This window comes from Acanthaster planci, linkage group LG10 (assembly GCF_054643075.1).
Source record: "Acanthaster planci isolate LZ-2023a linkage group LG10, COTS_SCS, whole genome shotgun sequence".
Classification (NCBI taxonomy): domain Eukaryota; kingdom Metazoa; phylum Echinodermata; class Asteroidea; order Valvatida; family Acanthasteridae; genus Acanthaster; species Acanthaster planci.
Genome location: NC_141786.1, coordinates 16,777,670 through 16,801,052, shown reverse-complemented (window position 1 = coordinate 16,801,052; position 23,383 = coordinate 16,777,670). Strand labels below are relative to the sequence as shown.

The 23,383-nt window shown below is 40.9% G+C and overlaps 3 long non-coding RNA genes across 17 annotated transcripts in view; 1 reads left to right on the top strand and 2 right to left on the bottom strand.

Moving 5' to 3' along the window:
* Positions 1 to 3,519, top strand: part of LOC110990533 (uncharacterized) — a 270,020-nt gene extending 266,501 nt beyond the window's left edge. For all 7 annotated transcript variants that reach the window (XR_015426949.1, XR_015426952.1, XR_015426945.1 and 4 more), the window contains one exon: positions 1,717 to 3,519. This is a non-coding gene — a long non-coding RNA (uncharacterized LOC110990533). The remainder of the gene's footprint in view (positions 1 to 1,716) is intronic.
* Positions 3,520 to 4,443: 924 nt separating this feature from the next.
* Positions 4,444 to 16,444, bottom strand: LOC147797879 (uncharacterized). 8 transcript variants are annotated; one of them, XR_015426939.1, is made up of 8 exons: positions 16,351 to 16,444; positions 13,760 to 13,837; positions 13,221 to 13,378; positions 12,125 to 12,473; positions 9,932 to 10,122; positions 8,448 to 8,727; positions 7,839 to 7,979; positions 4,444 to 6,771 (listed from the first exon to the last, which is right to left on the bottom strand). It is a non-coding gene; the product is annotated as an uncharacterized LOC147797879 (long non-coding RNA). The 8 variants fall into 8 exon arrangements; XR_015426940.1 differs by lacking the exon at positions 16,351 to 16,444 and adding an exon at positions 15,350 to 16,239; XR_015426933.1 differs by lacking the exon at positions 16,351 to 16,444 and adding an exon at positions 14,211 to 15,131.
* Positions 16,445 to 17,680: 1,236 nt separating this feature from the next.
* On the bottom strand, positions 17,681 to 20,409 carry LOC110990960 (uncharacterized). Of its 2 annotated transcripts, none has more exons than XR_015426968.1 (4): positions 20,326 to 20,409; positions 19,868 to 19,931; positions 19,259 to 19,395; positions 17,681 to 18,842 (listed from the first exon to the last, which is right to left on the bottom strand). It is a non-coding gene; the product is annotated as an uncharacterized LOC110990960 (long non-coding RNA). The 2 variants fall into 2 exon arrangements; XR_015426969.1 differs by having other exon boundaries at positions 17,681 to 18,837.
* Between the last annotated feature and the right edge of the window lie 2,974 nt (positions 20,410 to 23,383).

The window sequence follows — 23,383 nt, the reverse complement described above, 5'->3', positions numbered from 1 at the left end:
ATGAGAAATTTTATATGCCAACTGTCCTTGTATGTTTGATGTTGTGAATAGTGATCATAGCTTCCCATGTGTTCAAGGTATAGTCCATCATTTGTCTGATCCTTTGTGCATCATGTTCCTTTGAGACAACAAAATCACTCAAAATCTAAAGAAGGTCATCTGAGAACAAACCTGATGAAGTTTCAGCGCAATGAATACTGTCTTGTGAGAAAAATGATATCTAGGAATTGGACTTCAGATCAAAGGTTGCTGAGTCATGTTTGAATTATGCTGGAATTTCAGCCCCAGGGACAAATTCTCCCATTCACTCAAATGCAGCTATGCAATATCACAAACTGAACCAATGAATTATAGTAACTGATACGTGTATTTGTCATGTGAAGGCTTGTGCATTTCCAATGGCAATTTTCCAAAAATGTGTCCCCCGATGCATCATCAGAAATGGCCTTCTTTCTTTATTTTCTTCAAAATGACAAATCGCCAGAAAGAATAACTTCACAGGGGGTTTAGTTCCACAGCCATCTATCAACCAAGTATGTTTTTCAACAATAATTTCATCAGTTCCTTTTTTGGCTAATTGCGAATGATGGACTGCACCTTTAAAAGAAATGTGTAACACTTCATTCTTAGGGAGGCAGAGGTTTGACAAGAACTTGATTCCTAAAAACTAACTAAATTTGAAAATATTTGATTTAAAGCACTGACTTTAATCGTGATTCAAATGACTCATTAAAGAAAATTATGCTGCCTGTTTCATGAATACTTCAGGAATTTTTTTGTTTGAAATTAAAATTAAATTAAATTTAAATGAAGAATTGGCTGAATTTTAACATTCTGATTCTTCTAAATTTTAATTCAGCTCCTGGCTGTAATGGGCGCATATATAATTATTGTCTATTATGTGCCCACTGGGCTTTAATCGCAAAATGGCCATTTTGGATTGTGTTCCCTGAATCCACTTCATTTATCATCCACTCTAAAATCAAAAGGAGCCTGACTATTCTGCTTCATCTGCCGTATAACCACGGTTCCCTTTTTTTCATTTAGAAAATCAGGTTGACTTAACTTTGATTTGCTGAGGCCAATTGTGATGAAATCTTCATTTTACATGCATGATATAACATATATGCTTTCCATAAGAATGGACATTGATGGATGTTACAGTATCTCCTAGGATTCCCATAGTCAATAGGTTGCCTTCAGTGACACAGTTGAAAAGTCCGTACAAATAAAGAAACCTGAAGCTTTGCACTGAATCTTTCAAATATGGATGGCCCAAAGCAAGATTGGATATGGCTGTAGTTTGAGAGTAAAAAAGGAGTGGCTGGTAACAAGACTATGAAAACCAAGAAATCGGAGACTAGTCATAAGACTAAAATGCACTTTGCAGAATGTCAGATGACAAACTTTACATGCAGCTTCCATAGCGGTCCTTTTCTATACATTGGTCTGTGATAAGGAGTGTTTTGGGTAATTCTATATGTGGTTAATTCGAGAACAAAATGCTTTGGACACTTCCAACATATGAGTTATAAGAAATTTCAAAAATCTGCTTCACATAAAAAAATCTGACTTTTGCTTAAAAGGATGATTTTTAACAACCCTGCCAATTTGGTTGTTATCCATATTGCCAAGGATCTTGCTCTTTTTTCAAAGGATTTAATGTAACATAATGCCCTAAAGAGACTCATGACATTTTTTTTCTCACCTATGCAGGGAAAGGAACATCAGTGAGCCAAGCAGGGTGAAGTGGTTCCTGTCTACCGTGGTCCTTGGAGGGGCTTCACCTCACAGACTTGGCCAGTACAAACAGGGTGCTGCAAAGCTCAATATTAAGTTTGCAAACAAGTATCCAGCGTTTTCCTAACATACGTGTAGCAAACAGGATTTCAGGCTTGCAATGTAGACATTTTTAGTCAAAGGAAAAAGCAAATTTGGCCGGACATCTTTGGTATCGAGGGTGTATATTTGTCTCTAGAAAAAGAAATAATCTTATTTTAAAGCGTAGCTGCAATGCAATATGTTTGAAAACATTTTTTTTTAAACTTTGTAAGCTTGTTCGGTGTGTTTTTACATACATATATACATGTATATTGAAAAGTGCACCTTTTTAATACTTTAAATTATCCAAGCTTTCTTGGACAACAGAGGGAGCTATTGGTATGAAGTCCAGTCTAATAAAGGGTCTGATAAAGAAATTAATGCTTGCTTATTGCCATGAACAAAAAACAACAATGAATCAGTAAAAAGGAGAAATTTGTGTCCAGCAAAATCTACAAAAATGAAGGATTTCGTTTGAGCAGAAACCCGTCCAACATTGAAGCTTTCTTCCTGGAATGATATATCACACTTTTACTATGAATATGGAAATGCTCATTTGCATAAAACCTAAAAGACGGTAAATTACCCTTTGAAATACTGAAAGAAAAGCCAGAAATCAGGTGAATTGAGAAAAAGAGGATGCATTTGGAAGGTTTGTATTCAAACAAATTGATTGCAGCTACCCTTCAAGTTGGTTTCCAAACATGATCATTTAGTTTACCAAATAATCAGTATTTTGCATTCTGTGCATTAGATAGACTAAATCTGTCAAAATAGTTATGCTTTTAGCTGCTAAATGTCGATAGATTAGAACAGTTTGAAATCATGAAGCTTGAAAAAAAGCTGGGACGGTATTTAATTTTTTTTTCTTCTCTTGATTGTGGATTTTTTTTTCAAATTGCAAAAGCAGGTATTGTAAATTCCTGATATTCCAAGTTACCAATAGCTGGAACAAGAGGCTTGTTACTACCAAATTTTCTCAGAGATGCCTCTAATTGAAAGAAATTTCCATGTTCACTGGATCTTAAAGTGATTTTAATTTACACCAGTTGATTTTTTCTGACAGATACATGTACATAATATTAAAATGAATAATTTGAAACAGTTAGTATAGAAGTGCTTACACTTGATTGACGTATGAATTTATATTAAACTGAATACATCAAATTGGGTACTTATCAGTCCGTTTCTACCCTCATTGGTATGCTGTCTCTGCTGTGTGTTTGCATATTCAAATTTTGTTTATTTAAATATATGCAGATTAGCTATGTCCTCTGACCTTTTTTGAAATTGCGCAATCCTAACCTTTAAATATTAGTTCCGAAATGATTTATATCAAGAGGCAATTGGCCTGGTGGTTAGCTAGCTGGCTGCCAGGCCAGGGGATCCCGGTTCAAATCCTGGGGTCCCCAGGAAAAGGAGTTTTTTTTTTTTTTTTATATACTAAGTTTTTTAACAAAATTGTGCATGCCCACCTGGGATTGAACCCAGGTCCTTGTGCATTGCAGTTAGGGTCCTTAACCGCTATGCCACGGCACTTTCTTGAAGAAATGTGTTCGTTTCTAAATGTTAAACCTTCCATTGTTTGGACTTAGAATATTTTTCAGCCAGACTCTGTACTGGAGATAGGCAAGGGTGGAAGGCCTAGGGGCTAGAAGTCTGAGAGCTGATAGGAAGGGTAGAGTGGATGGCTGAGGGCTTGGGATTATCAGTATTAGTGGCCTAAGGATCCCATGGGCTGAAGGACATAGCTTCTTAATGTTCCATATTGCTTAGTGGGTTTATTGGAGCCCTTATAGGATGAAGACTAAAAGGCTCTAGGAGGGAACCTTATATAAGGAGCTTGGAAGATGTTTAAGACTGGCAGGGCTTAGGATGGGGCTGCTGTGTAAAATCTAAAGATAGGAAACAGATGTAACTCTGGCAGTGTAAAATGGTTGAGATTGGGGGAATGTGCTCAGAGGCAAAGTACATGTACTACACATTCACAAATATAATTTAACAAAACAGTTCTGTTAGTTTTAACATCATTTATTTCATTAAAAACAAAATGATTGAAGAGGTTCTGATACATAGTAAAATTTTGATAAATACACACAGAAAAGGCATATTTCCACAGCAAGCTAAAATGTGCAAACCAAGCAAGTTTCTGATTCAGAATTTTTGAGATAATTAAAATTGGAAAGGCTAATAATTAAAAGACTTACACTAGGAAAACACAAGGCCACATAGAACCATTTCCAGGGGGTGATAAAAACACTTGTTACACTGAGGTTTGGAATGGCCACTGGGTGAGCTAGACAGTGTTGATGGATACAGAACTGGTATTTTGATTGAATGGGAAAAGGAGAGATTTGAAATGTGCAAAACACTGGTCACTTTTAAACTTTCCTATCACTTTAAACCCTAGTCTTTCCAAATGGTGACTATTTTATGGTACAAATTTGTTGGGTCAGTGCTAAAAGGTCATTACAGCAAAACTAACATTTTTGAAAATACTTTAGGGTTTTACCCTGAGCATGAAGGAAATGTTGCATTGAAACAAATAAAATTTGTTTTTACTTCTATTAAACAATTTTTTTGGACCAACATATTTAAATTTCAAGAGATTTTCTTGCCTACTTTCATGTTTAAAATGTCATTTTTTAATAGGGACCATTTAATGCAGTTATTCAGTAAGGATCTTTTAGCACTGAGATGACAAATTACAGTTTTAAAGTATAGCATTGTGATAACATTATAAGTTTATTTCATTTTGGGGAGACAGGTTGGCATGGCGATACTTTCCTCGCTTTCCACTTCAGCGACCCAGAATCAGATCTAGCCCAAGCTGACATGTGGATTGAGTTTTTAGTCCCTACTTGATTCCTTAAGTTTCTCTGTGACTATTTATCTGCAGTTTTCTTCCCACCTCTAAAAATTCACACTAGCCCCCACCCCCCCCCAAACAAAATGAAAAAAAAAGGCTGAAAAAATGTAATGATATGTACGCATCCGTACACTGGCTACAGTTGATAATGATGGCCCACTGAAAATCATCCGATAGAGATTACATGTACATGGCTGTTATGAATAAATAAAGTTATCGTTATTCTTTTATTTCTGGTCATCCAATGAACATTCAGCGCTAATTGCAGGATGACTTTGAGTGGCAATGAAGAGGAAAATAAATCTTCAGTTTTCAGAGGTTGTGGGCCTTGGTGGGATTCGAACCCAGGCCATTGAGGTGGAAGATGAGGAAAGAGCTGCTATGCAAACCTGACACCCAAAAAATGAATTAAAAGCAAGAAATATGCCCAAATATGAGAGTAAATGCAATCTGACCAAGTGTAGGAATATGTCCATTTCAGTCATGAATTTGGATGGAAATACAATATACATGTATTATGGGAGGAGTTCCATACACTGACATTGCTCATTTCTGCCTGCAATGGAATATGTAAATCACCCATCCAGAAGCAATACGGTCTTAAAAATTCAAATTTAGCAGGGAAAATATTGAAGTGTTTACTGCTTGGAATTTCCTGGCCCAGCCTGGTAGTGTTTGTACAAAGGGTGTCAAGTGATGCCTATGTTTGGAACTCTTTCCCACTAATATACATGTACAAACATACAGACTTGCTTCATTACAGGATGGCAGGGGTGTAAATCTGTGAAGGGGGGTGCAGTCCAACTTCATGAGTAAGAGGTCCATCAGACTTGGCTGATTACTTTGTATTAATAGGAACCTTGTATTATCAGAATGAAACCAGTGAAGAACAAAGAGATTGGGACCTCCAAATGTCCTTGTTACAAGCAGAATGTTGTATTTACATTGCTCTTATTAACAGGGTTCACATTTCCATTCCCTGGTTCCTTTTTGCTCGGGGGAGGGGCTGTTATTGGGTCATCTCCTGCTCACAATTTTGTGGCAGTGACAAAAATGCAGAGGTATTTTGAGGTATTTTTGAAACTCCCCAATAGCCAAAATGTATTTAATAGCACTGAAAAGGCAGATAAGACGTAGTTTTGAAAGTAAGATTAAGGGGTGAAAGTGTACAAAATTGACTGTATCATAAACAGCGCCCCCTAGTGTTCTGTACCATTCACTTTCCCCCCCCCCCACGGTAAGTCATGGCCCAGTCCAAGACACAGATTTACATGTGTACACACCACAAACATATAAACGCATAGACCACCAGATCACATTCCAAACTACATTGACATTTAGTGATTAGTGTGATGACCGACTAAAATCAAAACTATGGGCAAATTCACCCCTTGATATAGGGAATTTGCGCAAAGTTGAAGAATTCCAGCCAGAAAATTGTCTGAAGCCATTTTTTGATTGCAAAATTGATTGCAGATTGATTGATTGTAGATTGACAAGGATGCAGTTGCAACATTTGAAAAGATGAGGTACCAGTGCTGAAGAGCAAAAAATGGAGCACATTTTGGGAGCGCATGTAAACAAATACAAGCAACCTCGGAGCATTACCCGTAATGTGCACTGAACACGCTGCCATCCATCGTTTCACCCACTGTTTGCCCATACTTATAAAATCATGGTTACACATTTGAGACTGTGTTTATATGTTTGTGGTACACACAGTGTACATTGTACATTGTGAATAGCGCCCCCTAGTGTCCCTTGGCATCCAGCATATTCAGCCCCAGTCCCCAGCACAGATTTACATCACTGTTGAAGCAAGGAACTGCAGTCTTTTCCTTGCCTGTGTGAACCACTGCCTGAGATCCTGCTGTGGAAACTCTTCCTCAGTCACGGAGGTGAGGACGGGCATTTATCTGAGTTTCTCTCCGTGATATTCTAATGAATCATCTCAGGGAAGCCCTATAGGATCTTCTCCTCCATCTTGCCTCCATAAGGTTGAAAGAGGCGAGGGCGCTCTTCTAATCTGCACCATGGTCTGGTCCTCCTTGGGCATATGCACAGTTTCTGAATAACAAAGTCTGGGGAAAACATCAAGCACAAAAGAATGAGCTTAGCTGCAGCTAAAACATATTTCTGAAAAAAACTAACCCTCCTTTATGGGTATGAGGTCTGAGCCGGACTAAGAAAGGGCACAATTTTCCTGGCAAAGCAGGCTCCTTTTGTGGGAAATGCACTTCACTGGTTCACAAACAACGATGAAATTTGCACATCGTTATGGCAACTGCATTCTTACAGACAACATGAAAACTCCCGACCAAAATGGCTTTTTTCAGCCAATGAGGGGGTGCTTCTGCTCAAGATGGATAGGTCTATCAGTTCATGAACAGAATCTCTGTCCTTTTGTATTCAAATGACTGCATCTTTATCAATAGTGGAGCTACTGTACCAACTGAGGTTTCAAAGCATCTAGAAGAAAACACTCGTTGAATCTAACTTGATTAATTTCTGTTGGATTCTAAATATCAAAGGTGCAGTCCATCATTTGCAGTTATCCAAAAAAGGAATAGATAAAATTGTTGAAAAGTAAACTTTGTTTAAAGATGGTTATGGAGCTAAACTCCCAGTGAAATTCATTTTTCTTGCAAGCTGTCACTTTGAAGAAAACTGTGAAAGGAGGCCATTACCAACGATGTGATAAAGATTTGGATAGTTGCTATTAGAAGCACGCATGCAAGCGTTGTAACACGATACATGCACAGTTTCTACATGACATAATTTATAGGTTCATCATGAGACATTGCAAGGCTGCATTTGACTAAACGTAAGAACGTGTCCTAGATGCTGAATTCAGGTGCAATTCAAATATGACTCAGCAACTTTTGAGCTGAATTAGAAATCCTAAAACCATTGTTTTTCTGAGAATAATAGTATTCACTGAGATTAAACTTTATCAAGTTGATTCTTACACAACCTTCTTTAGACTTCAAGTAATTTTGTTGCCTCAAAGAAACATAATCCACAAAGGGCAAATGATGGACTGACCTTTGAATGGAGGGTCTCCCAAAACAGGTGTTCCTTTTTTTTGTGAGGTTTACATTTATTGTTTACTGGCCAAAAGCCAACTCCAATCACATGACGCTCTTACCTGCTACTGTTCACAATGTAAGGCCTGCGTCTTCAACATTGGAGATTTCATCTCTGGTCAGTCCAGTCGCACCGTATGCAGGAAAAGTTAGCCAGCCTCAACGTAGGCAGCTATTGCAGTGGCAAGGAGGTCTGCTCAAATCTAAACACAAGAAAAAAAATCACCAAAAATGTCAAGTAAAGTCAACCTTTTGGTGTTTTTTTTTAAATCAAAGGTTATGGGTGAAGATTTCAACCGAAGGGCAGATCCAGAGCTATTTTCTGTTGGGGGGGCACCTATTGCTACATTGCGGGGCTTTCCACACACTTTTGCAAACCCACCAAATTCCCTTCAATTTCTGAAATCTTATACTGATGCTCTTTTTGGAGAAGGAACAAAGCCCCCACTGCCCCCACGACCCTGGATCCACCCTTGCACCCATTAGTTTCAGAAATAGTCACTGCTAAATATCAGAAAGCATACAGCACTCGGCAGTGCATGTAGTAATTGGCTGGGTGGGTTCTGATTGGTACAGGGACTGATGGGTATAAGGCAAACTGTTGTGAACACCAAAATCACGATTACTAATCCTGTACTTAAGTGAAAAAAGAAACAAGAGAGATGACTTACTGTGTCAGGGTGGTGATTCCAGAAGATGAGCCCACAGGCAGGGGACCAACCAAGCTGCTATCACCTTACTCTATCAGGGCAGTGATGCCAGAAGATGAGCCCACAGGCAGGGGACCAACCACGCTGCTATCACCTTACTCTATCAGGGCAGTGATGCCAGAATATGAGACCACAAGCAGAGTACCAGCCCCACTGCTATCGCCTTACTCTATCAGGGCAGTGATGCCAGAAGATGAGCCCACAGGCAGGGGACCAACCATGGTGCTGTCCCCTTGAACACCTGGTTAAAATTCAAAGAGTAAAAAAAAGAGAAGGAAGCAGTTACATGTATGCCGGTCTGCATCGGCAAATACTACTTTTTCAAAAATGCTCCAAAAGAGTTGTGGGTTTAAGGCAAGGTCCAAAAAGTATGGCTACGGTTAGAAGTAACACGAAAGGTAAGCCACAAGTGAGCAGCTGCTGTAATGTACTACTTTCAGCTTAAGCCAGTGGATTTGGACAAAGGCTACCTCAAAGCCAAGGACAAGGGGTATGTGACCTTCAAGGCCAAGGACTACCTCAAATCAGTTGAGAAATATACGAACAGAAAATGGTACCAAGTGACTGCTGTCTGTTCTTCTGTACATCACAAAAATAGCAGCTACTGTCCGTGATTTGGGATTTCTTCAAGTGAATGGGTTCTTTTATAAAAGGCAGTGGGTATTCAGCCATCGCTGGCAAATAAACAATATTTCACCAGGAACATGTGCAGTAAATTGGTTTTTTGGACTAAGAAATTCTTACCCTGAGAAATCTTTAGTCTGGGTCTGTGCCAACATAGTCATTGTGACTCTGTATTCACAAAGTGGGAATCAGACATTTTTACAATTTCTTCACTTCTTTTCTAAAAAAATAAAATTCTCCAGAGCCATGAATTAGAAGGAGGATGTAATACTCTTAAATTAAATGGTGAAGTCAATTTACAAGAACAAAAGAAGAGAATTCTTAGTTGTTTGGGAAAAGTAACAGATGACAGCTGTGGATTGAACCCACACGAGAGCATATCAAGCCATCTCAAGATGTGCACGCCATCCACTCGACCACCAATTGAACTGGGAATACAGTGTGAATTTAATAACTTTTATAGGCTAACTCATTCAAAGAGGGCGCTGTCTATATGTAGCTGACAAAATACAATTTAATTAAATTTGCCGGTAATGGCTAAATATCCTCTGTCTTTATTAAGAGCAAATCTGAACCTTTAGACATTGGCAAATGCCATGGCCAAACGTACCAGCAAAATTCATTTCAAACAGACGGCAAACATGACTAAAAAGGGACAGCTATCCAAAAAGCAACTGACGAAATTATTGTTGAAAATCAGACTTGTTTTCACGATGGTTATGGGCCTAAACTCCCTGTGGAATCAGTCTTTCTGGCAAGCTGTCATCATGAAGAAACAATGAAACATATTTATTTCATACATGTATCTATTGATTGCTTACTGGTCAAAAGCCGACATCAATCACATGACACTCTTTCCTGCTACTATTCATGATGTAAGGCCTGCATCATAAACTTTGGAGATTTCATCACTGGTCAGTTCACTTTCATCATGACATGGGATATGCTAGAAGGCCTCAATGCAGGCAGCCACTGCAGTACATTCACCTGGCGATGAAACCCTCCCAAAAATCTGATATCAGGAAATAAAATCAACAGAAATAACACAAAAAGATCGGTTGGAGTCTTCTTGAATACAACAGGGTAATGCTATAGGCACAGTAGATGTGTGTTGTGCCAAAATGAGCAAAGGTTTAAACTGAAAAGGCATATCCACAACCAAATTTTTGGCAAGGGGCGGGGAGAGGAGTGCCAGACAAGGTCCCAATCGGGTGGGGGAGGAGTGCCAGACAGGGTCCAATTGGGTGGGAGAGGAGTGCCAGACAAGGTCCCAATTGGGTGGGAGAGGAGTGCCAGACAAGACCACATTTGGGTGGGAGAGGAGTGCCAGACAAGGTCCCAATTGGGTGGGGGAGGGGTGCCAGACAAGGTCCCAATTGGGTGGGGGAGGAGTGCCAGACAAGGTCCCAATTGGGTGGGGAGGAGTGCCAGACAAGGTCCCAATTGGGTGGGGAGGAGTGCCAGACAGGGTCCCAATTGGGTGGGGGAGGAGTGCCAGACAAGGTCCCAATTGGGTGGGGGAGGGGTGCCAGACAAGATCCCAATTGGGTGGGGGAGGGGTGCCAGACAAGGTCCCAATTGGGTGGGAGAGGAGTGCCAGACAAGGTCCCAATCGGGTGGGGGAGGAGTGCCAGACAAGGTCCCAATGGGTGGGAGAGGAGTGCCAGACAAGACCATATTTGGGTGGGAGAGGAGTGCCAGACAAGGTCCCAATTGGGGGGGGGAGGAGTGCCAGACAAGGTCCCAATTGGGTGGGGGAGGGGTGCCAGAGAAGGTCCCAATTGGGTGGGGGAGGAGTGCCAGACAAGGTCCCAATTGGGTGGGGGAGGAGTGCCAGACAAGGTCCCAATTGGGTGGGGGAGGAGTGCCAGACAAGGTCTCAATTGGGTGGGGGAGGAGTGCCAGACAAGACCCCATTTGGGTAGGGGGAGGAGTGCCAGACAAGGTCCTAATTGGGTGGGGAGGAGTGCCAGACAAGGTCCCAATTGGGTGGGAGAGGAGTGCCAGACAAGACCCCATTTGGGTGGGAGAGGAGTGCCAGACAAGGTCCCAATTGGGTGGGGAGGAGTGCCAGACAAGGTCCCAATTGGGTGGGGGAGGGGTGCCAGACAAGGTCCCAATTGGGTGGGGGAGGAGTGCCAGACAAGGTCCCAATCGGGTGGGGGAGGAGTGCCAGACAAGGTCCCAATTGGGTGGGGGAGGAGTGCCAGACAAGGTCCCAATTGGGTGGGGGAGGAGTGCCAGACAAGACCCCATTTGGGTAGGGGGAGGAGTGCCAGACAAGGTCCCAATTGGGTGGGGGAGGAGTGCGAGACAAGGTCCCAATTGGGTGGGGGAGGAGTGCCAGACAAGGTCCCAATTGGGTGGGGGAGGAGTGCCAGACAAGGTCCCAATTGGGTGGGGAGGAGTGCCAGACAAGGTCCCAATTGGGTGGGAGAGGAGTGCCAGACAAGACCCCATTTGGGTGGGAGAGGAGTGCCAGACAAGGTCCCAATTGGGTGGGGGAGGAGTGCCAGACAAGGTCCCAATTGGGTGGGGGAGGGGTGCCAGACAAGGTCCCAATTGGGTGGGGGAGGAGTGCCAGACAAGGTCCCAATTGGGTGGGGGAGGAGTGCCAGACAAGGTCCCAATTGGGTGGGGGAGGAGTGCCAGACAAGACCCCATTTGGGTAGGGGGAGGAGTGCCAGACAAGGTCCCAATTGGGTGGGGGAGGAGTGCCAGACAAGGTCCCAATTGGGTGGGGGAGGAGTGCCAGACAAGGTCCCAATTGGGTGGGGGAGGAGTGCCAGACAAGGTCCCAATTGCCCCCTGCCCCAGTCTGCCTTTGCAACTGAATTTTTTTGTTTCAGATCATATTGTGTCACTGTTGAATCAAGAAACCATCGGTGTTCGGCAGTGAGTGGGTTATGATTGGTACAGAGGCTGATGGGTGATAGGAAAACTGTTGGGAGAACTAAAATCAGGATTACTATTCTTGTAATTCTATGAGGAAAGAAACAAAAGATATGGCTTACTTTAGCAGGGCAGTGATGCCAGAAGATGAGCCCACAGGCAGGGGACCAACCACGCTGCTATCGCCTTACTCTATCAGGGCAGTGATGCCAGAAGATGAGCCAACAGGCAGGCGACCAACCACGCTGCTATCGCCTTACTCTATCAGGGTAGTGATGCCAGAAGATGAGCCCACAGGCAGGGGACCAACCACGCTGCTATCACCTTACTCTATCTGGACCGTGATGCCAGAAGATGAGCCCACAGGCAGGGGACAAAACACGCTGCTATCGCCTTACTCTATCAGGGCAGTGATGCTAGATGATAAGCTCACAGGCAGGGGACCAACCAAGCTGCTTTAGCCTGTAACACCTGGTAGAAAAAAAAGAGAAGATGGCATTATTATCCCTCTGTTCTAGGGGGACTAAGTTTTTGAACATGCCCCCCAAAAGAGGTTTCAAGGCAATGTCCCAACGTATGGCTGAGGTAAGCCTGAAAGAAGCGGTTTCAGCCATCTGTCATAGACTTATGTACTAATGTCAGCCTAAGCCGGATGATTTGGACAAGGTCAGTTGCCAAATGTACAAACAAAAGAATATACCCAGGGACTGCTTCCTGTTTGAAGTAAGTGAGGATTTCTTGAAGCCCATCTGAATTAAACCCTAAAAGAGCCCGGGAATCCACATCCCCCCCCCTTAACATTTTTTCTGGTATCACAGCAGTGCAGATTTTCCACAAGCCTTTAGGTGTTTTTTGTAGTAACTCCCCATGGTCCATTCTGACACAATTTTGTGAAAATCAAACATAACTCTCTCAAGCAGCGTCCATTTCTCCAAGAGAGATCAACCCAAACTGTACACTTTTCTGCTGCCATGCTCAAAGTATGTAGGCTGGCACGTGTGCGGCCTTCAACTTCCGAATGACTGTCAAAAATAGATGGTTGAAATGAAATTTCAAACTTGTATTGGAAAAGAAAATTTGTACATTCACATCAAGTTTTTAAAAATCTGGCATTGGACAGCCCAGTTCTTGTGAAATTCCCCACCTTCTTGCTGTGAGCTGGTAAAAGTAATGCAACTCTTTTAGGGTTAAATTCAGAAGTGCCACGGCCAAATGTACCTGCATGAATCGATTTCTAAGCAGATGGCAAACATGACTGCGACGTGACAGCTTTTCTACCTGCTGTTTTCTTCATTCACTGTTCTTGTTCCTCATCACTGTCAGGGTCGCTGTCACCGGAGTCCTCACTGGAACTTGAGTTTCTCCTGCGCTTACTTCTTTAGAACAAAATGGGGATAAAAATCACGTTATCCCTGACTCTGTGAGTTAATTTCAAATTCAGTTGCGAAAAAAATAGACAGGTGACTTCACTACAAAATACCCCAAAACTGAAACAAGGAATAAATTTCTTTCACTTTTTCTTTTCTGTTTTTGTTTCCTTGGAATATTTGGACTTCTTCCTGCTTCTCTACTCTGATAACAAAGAAATTACCCACAGATACAAAAAAGGTTCAATATCTTTTCTGAATGGACACTTCCATTATATTGTCAAATTTTGAAAACTGGAACACACAATACTAAGTTTCTGTATCGAACTGCTACATTTTTCTGTCATCCAGAACCTTTTCACACATAGTCTCTGGCCAAGGCACACGTACCTAATTTCACTGTCTGTGCTACGGCTAACGTCAGAGTCATCTTCATCATTCTCTATGTGGCTGAACTCATCCAAGCTACTGGAGTCAAGACAAAACAATTATAAAAGATCATTCAAGTAGCAAGACAAAAGGACAGTATAGAAAGACTGTGGTTCCTGGGAATCTTCCCAAATCCTAAAAATCGTCCCCAGTATGGTACATTCTCCAAAATTCTACAAAGGTATCAAGTCCCTCATGAAATCAAAGTGGCTGGGCTGGGCTCTACCTCCCTCAATCCTGCTATATTTTCCACAAACCTCTTGGGGGATTTTGAAAAAACTGGGAAGGCTGGCATTAAGATTTAACAAAAAAGGAGAAGATACATGTAAGTAAATTTGCAGGAATACATTGTACAGTTTAGATTCTCAATCCAGCTCATCTTTGAAGAACCTGATGCTGGGAAGAAACTTACTCAGGTTCTGCTCTCTCCCATGACGTCATACACAGGGCCCTCTATAAAGACTATTGTAATTCCAGACTTCACTGTACTTCCTTTCAGTTAAGATGTCCAAAAAATATGGCTGCCTTTTTTTGCAATGGAAGGATGACTTAATATCCTAGATGTCAGTCAAGATAAACATGTACATGAAGGAAAGCATTTTTTCTGGTGATGCCGATCATTTTTCCCAGCAGTGACCTAATGTTATGTGTACACCATCTGGAAGCATTAAACAATTACACACATGTACACTGTAAGTCTTATCAAGTCTAATTTAGCAGTGAAACTTAGGAAATACTCGACCAGTCGGTTAGACTATTTTTGGTGAAATCCTGTTTTTATCACACGAGCAACCTACACGTACATGCATAACATGTAGACTCTGTCATGTCTGTGTGACTGGTTTGATACCAGCAGGGCAGGCGACACGCACTGTTCAGGTTAAACAACCCAAACCTGTGAAAATAGTCAAACCGATGCATGTGGAACTCACAGTGGCCTATGGTGCGGGAAAAAAAATGGACGATTGATGAGCAACGCCTCCAATTTTTCAAAATACTACCTAGTGTACATATGTCCCGGGCATTATACTCCTAAAATATAGTCCAAAGGCCAGCGTTAACTTACAGTTACACTGTTTTCTAGAGCTACGATAAATATAAAATAATTATTTTTATGGGTACATGTACCTCACGGTTACTCTCAAGGGAAAATCAGATTGAAAAAGCAGAATAAGGGTCATCGATGTGGTACAGTCATAAGCATGAATCAATTTTAAGTAAAGGCTAGATTCAAGAAAGTAAACTCAAACTGATGGATCATATCAATTCCTTGCAATACAGAGAGTGCTCCTCAAAAACTACTGTACGCTAATCTTTTGATCTTTGGCCTTGAGCCTTGTGTCAACAGAACTGCCCAAAGGGCCCAAAAACGTGGACAAAACGGACAATACCAGGGCAGACTCATACAGTATCGTGCAATGTGTTACATGCAGCGACAGGTACAAGACTTTGAAACCCATGTTCCTTATACGTCAACTTCATTGTAAAAGCAGTGATTCTTAGGAATATATGGTAGTTGAAAAAGCACAGTGATCGTAAAAGAGGACTTACATGTACTACATGTAGTGTACTAACAGAAATTTTCCCATGCACTCGCAAATCCTGTCTCAATGCAACATGGCTACCACATGCACACACATGCGGTATACATGTATGTATGCCATGCACACGTAGATGTGGAAGCCGATGGTTGAATGCACAATCTAAACTGTCATTTCTTTGGAAGCAAAACTGTGTTTCCATAGACAGGGTGAAAGAGTGGCCAATCAAAAAATTTTTTACATGTTCAGTTAACTAATGAATAGAAGAAACTACCCTGCATTTGAGAAGAACAAATGGTGGCGCTAGCCTGAGTTGCAGCGGGTTGAAGTTGGGAAGTTTTGAGCAGAAAGAGAGCATAACGGTGAACTTACACATAAAATTACAACAAAGCAAGACGAAACTCTAATGTTGAACTACAACATGACAGAGTTAAATCAATGAATTTTGCCAACTTACAAAGATTTTTCAAAAGGAATGTGAAGTTCATAATGCCCAATTGAGGAAACAAATGTTTGACAGATTTCTGGGTTGTGGTAGAAAAACTAGAAATGAACACCGATTTTTCACGGGTCTTTATGTATGGACAAGCTACATGTGCGTGGTTCAGCAGCGCGTTGAAAATGAACACCAAGGAACTGAGCATTACAACCCTACATGTATGTAAACAAAAATGGCAGCAAGTCACACAAAATAACGAACATACACATGTATGTCGGCTACATATATGTACATATATACCATAACCATTATGTTAGAGCACAAGGAAACAGATTAGGCCGGGCATGCTGGGCCTTCATGTCACTGCATCATGCATACATGCACTACATACATGTACTACTAAAAGAGCAAGACCCACGTACATGTATAAGGCCACACGTACATGTACCTAACCCGTCCAAGAAAAATACAACTTCATCTCACGTGTACGATACAACATGAAGAGGAATGTCTTTGCATGATCCCATAAATAACCTTTTTTTCTGGATTGAAAATTATGGGGCTTAACCTACTTTCATGGCAACAAATGTTTTCCAGCCTTCATGACCATGATGACCTTGCTTTTTATCGTGTCCCGCTTTCCCATTTTGGGCATGCCGCCACAACATTTACCAATATTTAGCGCCCTCTATTGAATAAAAATAAAGCGCCCTCTGTTGAATCAATATTTAGCGCCCTCTGTTGGCAAAGTGAGTGGTGCCCTCTATAGAATGAAATAATGAGGTGGCAAATTTTATATAGCGCCCTCTGTGGGCTTATAGTTGCCAACGTCAACTTATTGGCAACAGCGCCCCCATGGTTCCATTGAACGGCGTGCAATTTGAGTATGGCGCCCTCTAGAAAAATGTAAAAAGTTTTTTAAAAATTCAATAACCCCCTCTATTGACCTGATGATCAAAACTAATCAGTATTTTTTTTTTTTACATAGAGAATAAGTAAGTAAATTAAGACCCACGGCCCTCCCCAAAGTTTTTCGTCTGTGCTTAGTACGAGTCAACTTCATGTATGTGCTTCAACCCTTTTTCCTCTTTGAAAGAGCTGAAACAGCGCCATATTTTTATTTTTTATTTTTTTCTATTTTTTTTTTTTGGGAGCTTGATCTTTTACTCAATGTGATTGATCCCGACGAGATCGATATTGAACAATGATAGCAGACTATGGATGCAAAGTTGTTTGTTGTCAGGTAATCACAATAAACCTGGTCCAGTTCCGTGCATCGACAACGTGTGTCTGCAATTATCGGTGTGGGGGGCAGTCTCTGAATCAATTCCGGAACATAAATCTTACCAGAGAAAACTTTGACTATTGAAAGGCTTCCATCAACCAATTCACGCTTTCATTTCATCAATAGTGAAAAAATAAAGCAAGCTCCAAAAGCAATCTCTCGGTCATGAAATAAAAAGCTAAAAACAAACACTTTTAAGAAATAAACTCTTGAGGATTGGTTCACAGGCGTCAACATACATTACTATTATTCAAATCAGACATCTGATTGTTCCACACGGCGAGGAAGCCCAACTAAACCTGACACAAAGTTCCAAGACAACTGCAAAGCCCCTACAATAGAGGGTGCTGGATGGTTCTCTCGTGCAAAAAGAAACGGAAAAAATGCACAGAATTTTACATATCAGTTTCAAAACAAACACTCAATCTCCCAGCCTGTCCCTCCTTATCAGCAATTTTGCCTCACTCGAACCCCACCTCTACACGGGAATTTAAGGCAGGTTAGTTTGGTAATGTCGGGTAGTTTTATTAATTCCCAAGGGATTAAAACAGTTTTGCGGTGGGACTTTATTACAAACTGTGAGAAACGGTAAGAAACAAGAACATGTAACTTGTTAATTAAGGGACATCACTGAGAATTTATTGACTGCACTCGACACCACTAAATTTGGCACTTTAATTTGAAAACCAAAGACGAAAAAAGACAAACTACATAGTACAAAAACATCTCCAATTCATCATCTGACTTTTGAAATATTTTTACAACAAACACTTATTCATTACCCTGGAAGAGGCCCTCTCTCCAAACTATAGATTGTATCCAGAAACTGCCAGGACAAATTCGTAAATTAATAAACGCTCACGAAACTATTATCTCATTCTGTGGCTATGATTCATTATGGACATTACTTACAAAATAATAAAATATCACAGGATTAATGCTGGTCTTTCGAAACTTAATCTAGGTTCTCAATTTCATATAAAATTGCTTTCCTCACAACAAAATCCTAATTTTGTTAGAAGGTTCCCATTTTGAAATACCAACACTAGATGTTACTTTCAGGGCATTCAAGAAAAACATTCTGATCTGCCCTATCGTCTTTTTAGAGAAGGTTTATGTTGTAACCATGCTCTTATTGTAACATCGTCTGGTAGGATAAGATGAGAGAATGTCGATACCCATCACATGAGAATCTAATCAACAGATAATGGACGTAACAATGACGTAAAATAATTAGTCACAAAATTCTCGCAAATACTACTTCTAGATTATATCATTTTGAAACTTCCGAAATTAATAATGTATTTTGTTAAATAAGAATGAGTGTTTATGGTCACCTACTCCTGCACAATGTCTTTGACAATTTCACAGTGCTTTTTTTTAAAGGGAGTGTCTATTTTCTGACCTGCTAGGCATAATACTCCTTGGATTAGAAAAACGCCCAAAAAGTTGAGTGTTCATGTCAAAGCCAATTTTCAAAAAGATAACGTAGCTACAAACTCAATTTGTTATTACACATGTATAGAAATTTATTTGGAGACCACTAAGTTTTAGGGCAGAGGTTTGGAAACATACTGCAAACTTCTGATCAAATATTTTGTGAGACATTTTTGCAGTTGGTTTTAAAGAATTGTAATCAAGCAGCCTTGTGTTCCTCAAAGTAGACGCCGTTACGTGGTGTGTGTTGCCATGGAGACATCATCATTGATATTCATCATCCAGCACATGCCCAACCCACTGCATAGCATCCACGCCTTTTCTTCGGTTGGCGCACCTGGACTGACCAGATACATGTATCAAAAATGAAAAGAACAAATCACTACAACAATATGGAACTACAAGAAGTTACTTTTCAATTTATAGAGGAGGCTCAATACTCCTGCAAGATATTAAACATGCTCATTTTTTTTTAAGTTGGGGGGGGGGGCTTTTTGCGTCATGACATTTCAATTTTGTCCAAGAGAGAATTGATTATCTGGTACCTTGTTGCTGATATCGTGTCTAAATGAATGGATTTAACTCGTGAACAGTTATCACATGTTGCGAGAAAAAAACTCAAAGTGCCTTCAAGAATGACCCCCGAGCCATCCGAAAAGCGGCCACTGCGGGTAAAGGGAATCCTGAGGATTGTGAAATTTATTGTTTTCACTCTGCCAAAAACTCCTTAATACTTGAGCAATATAAAACATACATACCACTGAATCCACTCTGCAAGCCTTTGCCTTGGTGTTACCATGGTGATCACGGGCCTCATCGGTCAGTGAATGTATCTGGCCTCTTGGTGCTTTACCCAACAAGGAAGCTAGTCTCAAAGCCAAAGGTCTTCCGCCATCTTCGTAAGAAAAAGAAACAGTTTAATTTTAAAAACAAACAAAAGAAAAGCTTACACATCTTCAGAAGAAATGCACCTGTCCGATTGGACCAAATTCTTTTAAAGAGGGTGTGTTTGAAAGGGCAAGTATTTTGATTTATTATCTTGCCTTTTCAGCAAGTCATTAAAAACTTTGATCATAGTTCAATTTTAAGACAAATGTAAAATTGCTCACCTCCTACAAAGACAACTATTTTGGGGCACACTATGATCAAATGATTTGATAAAGATTGCCAATGCAGACAAGACTCACGAATACCACTTCACTTTAGGTTTAAGGAAATGTAGGTGGAAAGTTGTGCATAAGTAACAAACAGAGACCAGTTGGAGGCTTAATGATTTAGTTTTTTCCGGGGGATGGGGGAGCAAAAGCCAGCAATGCATCTGATGCTGCTGTGACTTGGTTGCAATTCACAATGACACAATTACATACCAGCACGAAGGTAGAGGATTTGATCACTGCATCCATCGTGTATCACTTCATAGTTCCTCATTGTCTGTCATAATGAAAAAGAACTTTCTGGATGAAAGGCATTTCAATTGTAGCACATTTTCTTTCCTTATTTTGATTATGGTTTCACAGAAGATTTTTGAAAATGTAGACACTACATTTTGAGAATCAATCATATCTCTAGGTTTTCTCTAAATAAAAAAGACTGATTTTTTAAAAGCTTTTGAATAAGCAGATAACTTTAAAGTCTGCAGTCTCAAGGAACGAAGCAAGAATTAAGTGATGTTGAGGTGTGTCGATGGGCAACGAATGCCACTTTCGCAGGGTTCACTATTCCAATTCTGGAATAAAGTTTTACTTTAAACAATTTTGTGATGATAAGCAAAAGAACAAAGAAAGTTGTTTCGATAAATTACTTTGATGAGTAATCACATGCTCACCTTTGATGCTGAAGTATAATGATTATCCTGGTAAGGTTAGTGAAAACAGGGCCACCACGTGAAGGTCCCAGGATACCAGCCCCGCACGCTTTCGGCAATTAGCGGGCCCATCGCTGGACAGACTGGTGTTACCCTGTGGCCGCAGGGGCACCATCTGCCACTGTCCGGTCCGCCCTCCCGAAGGAGAGTGCCCTTGCCTACTCACGCGCGCCCCCTCATCCCCGGGAGATGAGAGGACGTACCAGCGCCCTTGCTAACCATCAATGATAACAGGGCCATGCCCCTATGGAAGAAGTCCGCGGCCCTCAACACGAGGAACACAACTACCTGCATCTTTTGCGGCTAACAAAAACGTTGGTAGGGCTAGACGGCGCGCAAGGAGCTCACGCCTAACCCCTTAGGTTTCGCACGTCTCGCATTGGAACCCCCCAGGACTCCAACTGGAGCGAGTTCCAATTTCATTTCGATCTCCGCACCCACCTAAGCCCTAACGACATAGGGGATCCCATAGTCTCTGCATTTCTCAGAGAGATATAACAGATCTCACTGAGCTAAAAGGGAAAAAACTCCTATAGTGAAACGTTCCATTTCACTGCTAACAAAAAATCCCTGAGGAAGTTATGTATGCCCTAGAGATGACCTTGGAGCCTTGCAGCAGGGACGGATCCAGGGGCAAGTTCCCTTACATTACTCTACACATTTTTCTCTGTGATCACCGATTCTCAATTGTCTTTCATACACCAATGAGATATTTGATGCTGTTGCTATGACAATCGTGCCATTTCTTTTTTCTCTCAAAGAGAGGTTTATGACATATGAAGCTTAATATAATTTTAACATGCAAGCTCCCCAAGGAGCCGAATTAAAGTTGTCCTCCCTTTTATAGCCACCCAAGATCCGCCCCTGGATGGACATAGGGATGTAGCATATCCCATAGTCCTGCTGGTCTTGCGTTGGGGATGTAGGGATATAGAAGATCCCATCACCCGTCTTGAGGACATCGGGATATAGATGATCCCATAGTCCTTACAAAGTCAGATTTACAGGAAATGCTCAATTTGAGCCGATGACCTGTGAGAGACCACCACCCCGCACAATCACAACATGTAGTTGAACCATTCTGGGAAAGTACTAACCTGACTTAAAAGTGATCCATTTCACTTCTAAAAAGAACCTTGTCAGACATCAGAAAATCGATTTGAATTCTACAGAAAGTTTTTGAAACCAATTTCAATAAAACATATTTTTTCCGCTATTGGCCTCTTAGCAACCGTTGTAGACTAGTCACCAAACATGGGAAAATGCTAGGAAAAATGTTCTCAAGAGACTTTCTTTCAATGTTTTCAGACTCCCCAAATGGTCCAAAAAGCAAAATTGAAAAAGAGGTTTCAACTTTGCTTAGACAAAAAACGAAGGGCTACTTTACCAGGCCTAGTTGCTATGATCCGGGGTTCTTGTGCATGTTCACGCCTGTAAGAAATGGTTACCTCACCTTATGAACATGCAAGTCTTGAATTCCCCGGTCTCTACTTGGGATGACCCTTCTGCTGTTGTACCGTTTCAACCAACAATCCCCTTTGTCCAACATTCGATTAATCCTGCAAAACCAAGCAAAATCAATCAGGCATTGAGACATTGAAAAGTAAAAAGTATATTCAATGGCGTGATGAACGAATTGGCCAAGACAAACAGGGTCTTTTTGGTGATAGCTTACCTTGTACCAAATTTCTCTGCCTCCACTGATTCAGGTTACTCGTCAAAGTAGAATGTGGTCCCTGTAAAAACGAAAAGCATTGATTAACTTTAAAAGGCTTTAATGAGAAAGTAAGAAACTATTACACCCGCTTAGGAATCAAGGAAGTAATGACAATGACTGGTTAAATAAAGCAGATCAGGTACATGTCAGTGCTTTGAGTGCTTGTTAATATTGACAAGGCACAACAATAGCTAGATAGGCACAGAATTTTAGAAATCTTTACAGCTCAATTTTGTCAGATTCTCATGATATCTTTGGGGAAAAATATTTCGCACTTCAAATTGAACTGAAAGGCAATTCTTTCTTTGGTGGACAAACTGTGTGAATGGCACGGAAGCGTACATAGGGCATGACTGAAAAAAAAATCTGCTTTCTATTTCGCCCATGCGGTATAGCAGTTTGGTTGCAATGGGTACAGTCCTTAGACACTCAAAACTACATAATATCTGGGTGAAGTGCTATAAAAAGACTGAATATCTGTAATGAGTAATTCTCACCTCTATGGATATTCCTTCAAGTTGAACGACAATAGCTGCAGTGGGACTGATTCCAGACATAAGCCATTCTTTCCGGTACATCATTCAGAATCCTCTCCATCTTTTCCTCACTGACATTGTTCTGTTTTCTACAAAAGACAGCTTTTTCTATTCAATCACTGGCTTGTGTCATGTCCACGAATTCCTCCCTTTTCATCTCTCAAAGTCAAAGTCAAAGCTCAGAGTCCACTGCGGCAGACAATCTTGATTTCCCTCGTTTGGTAAAGACTATGTATTTATTTTATCCAAGAAACCTCCTGGAACTGATTCGAGGTATTTATAGTGATTTTTTAAAGACTTTTTCAAATTTGATTTACGACAAGTTCAACAAATTTGCTGTTGATTTTTGAACACGAACGAGCACATTTTGCGTAGTGCAGTACGTTAACTGCGTGCATTTTTTAAGTCTTTTATAGCAAGTTGATAGATCATTTTCCTCATTTTAATTAGGAAATGGGTAACCGGCAAATGATTTAATAAGGGGTAATGGCCTGTGGTTACATGTTTGTTAATGGTGGGGGGTTAGTGGAGGTTTACACTGTTAACGAAATCGTTAGTTTTTGTCAATGGTTAGTGGTTAAGTTTACATGGTAAATTGTTATGGTTAACGGGGTTATTTACCGTGAATGGTTGATGGTTAGTTGAGGTTCATATGGTAAATGGTTATGGTTAATGGGGTTGTTATTTACTACACGTATCGGTGATTGAGGGTTGGTTGACGTTAATATGGCTTATGGAGGGTGATTGATGGGATTGTTTTCGTGGC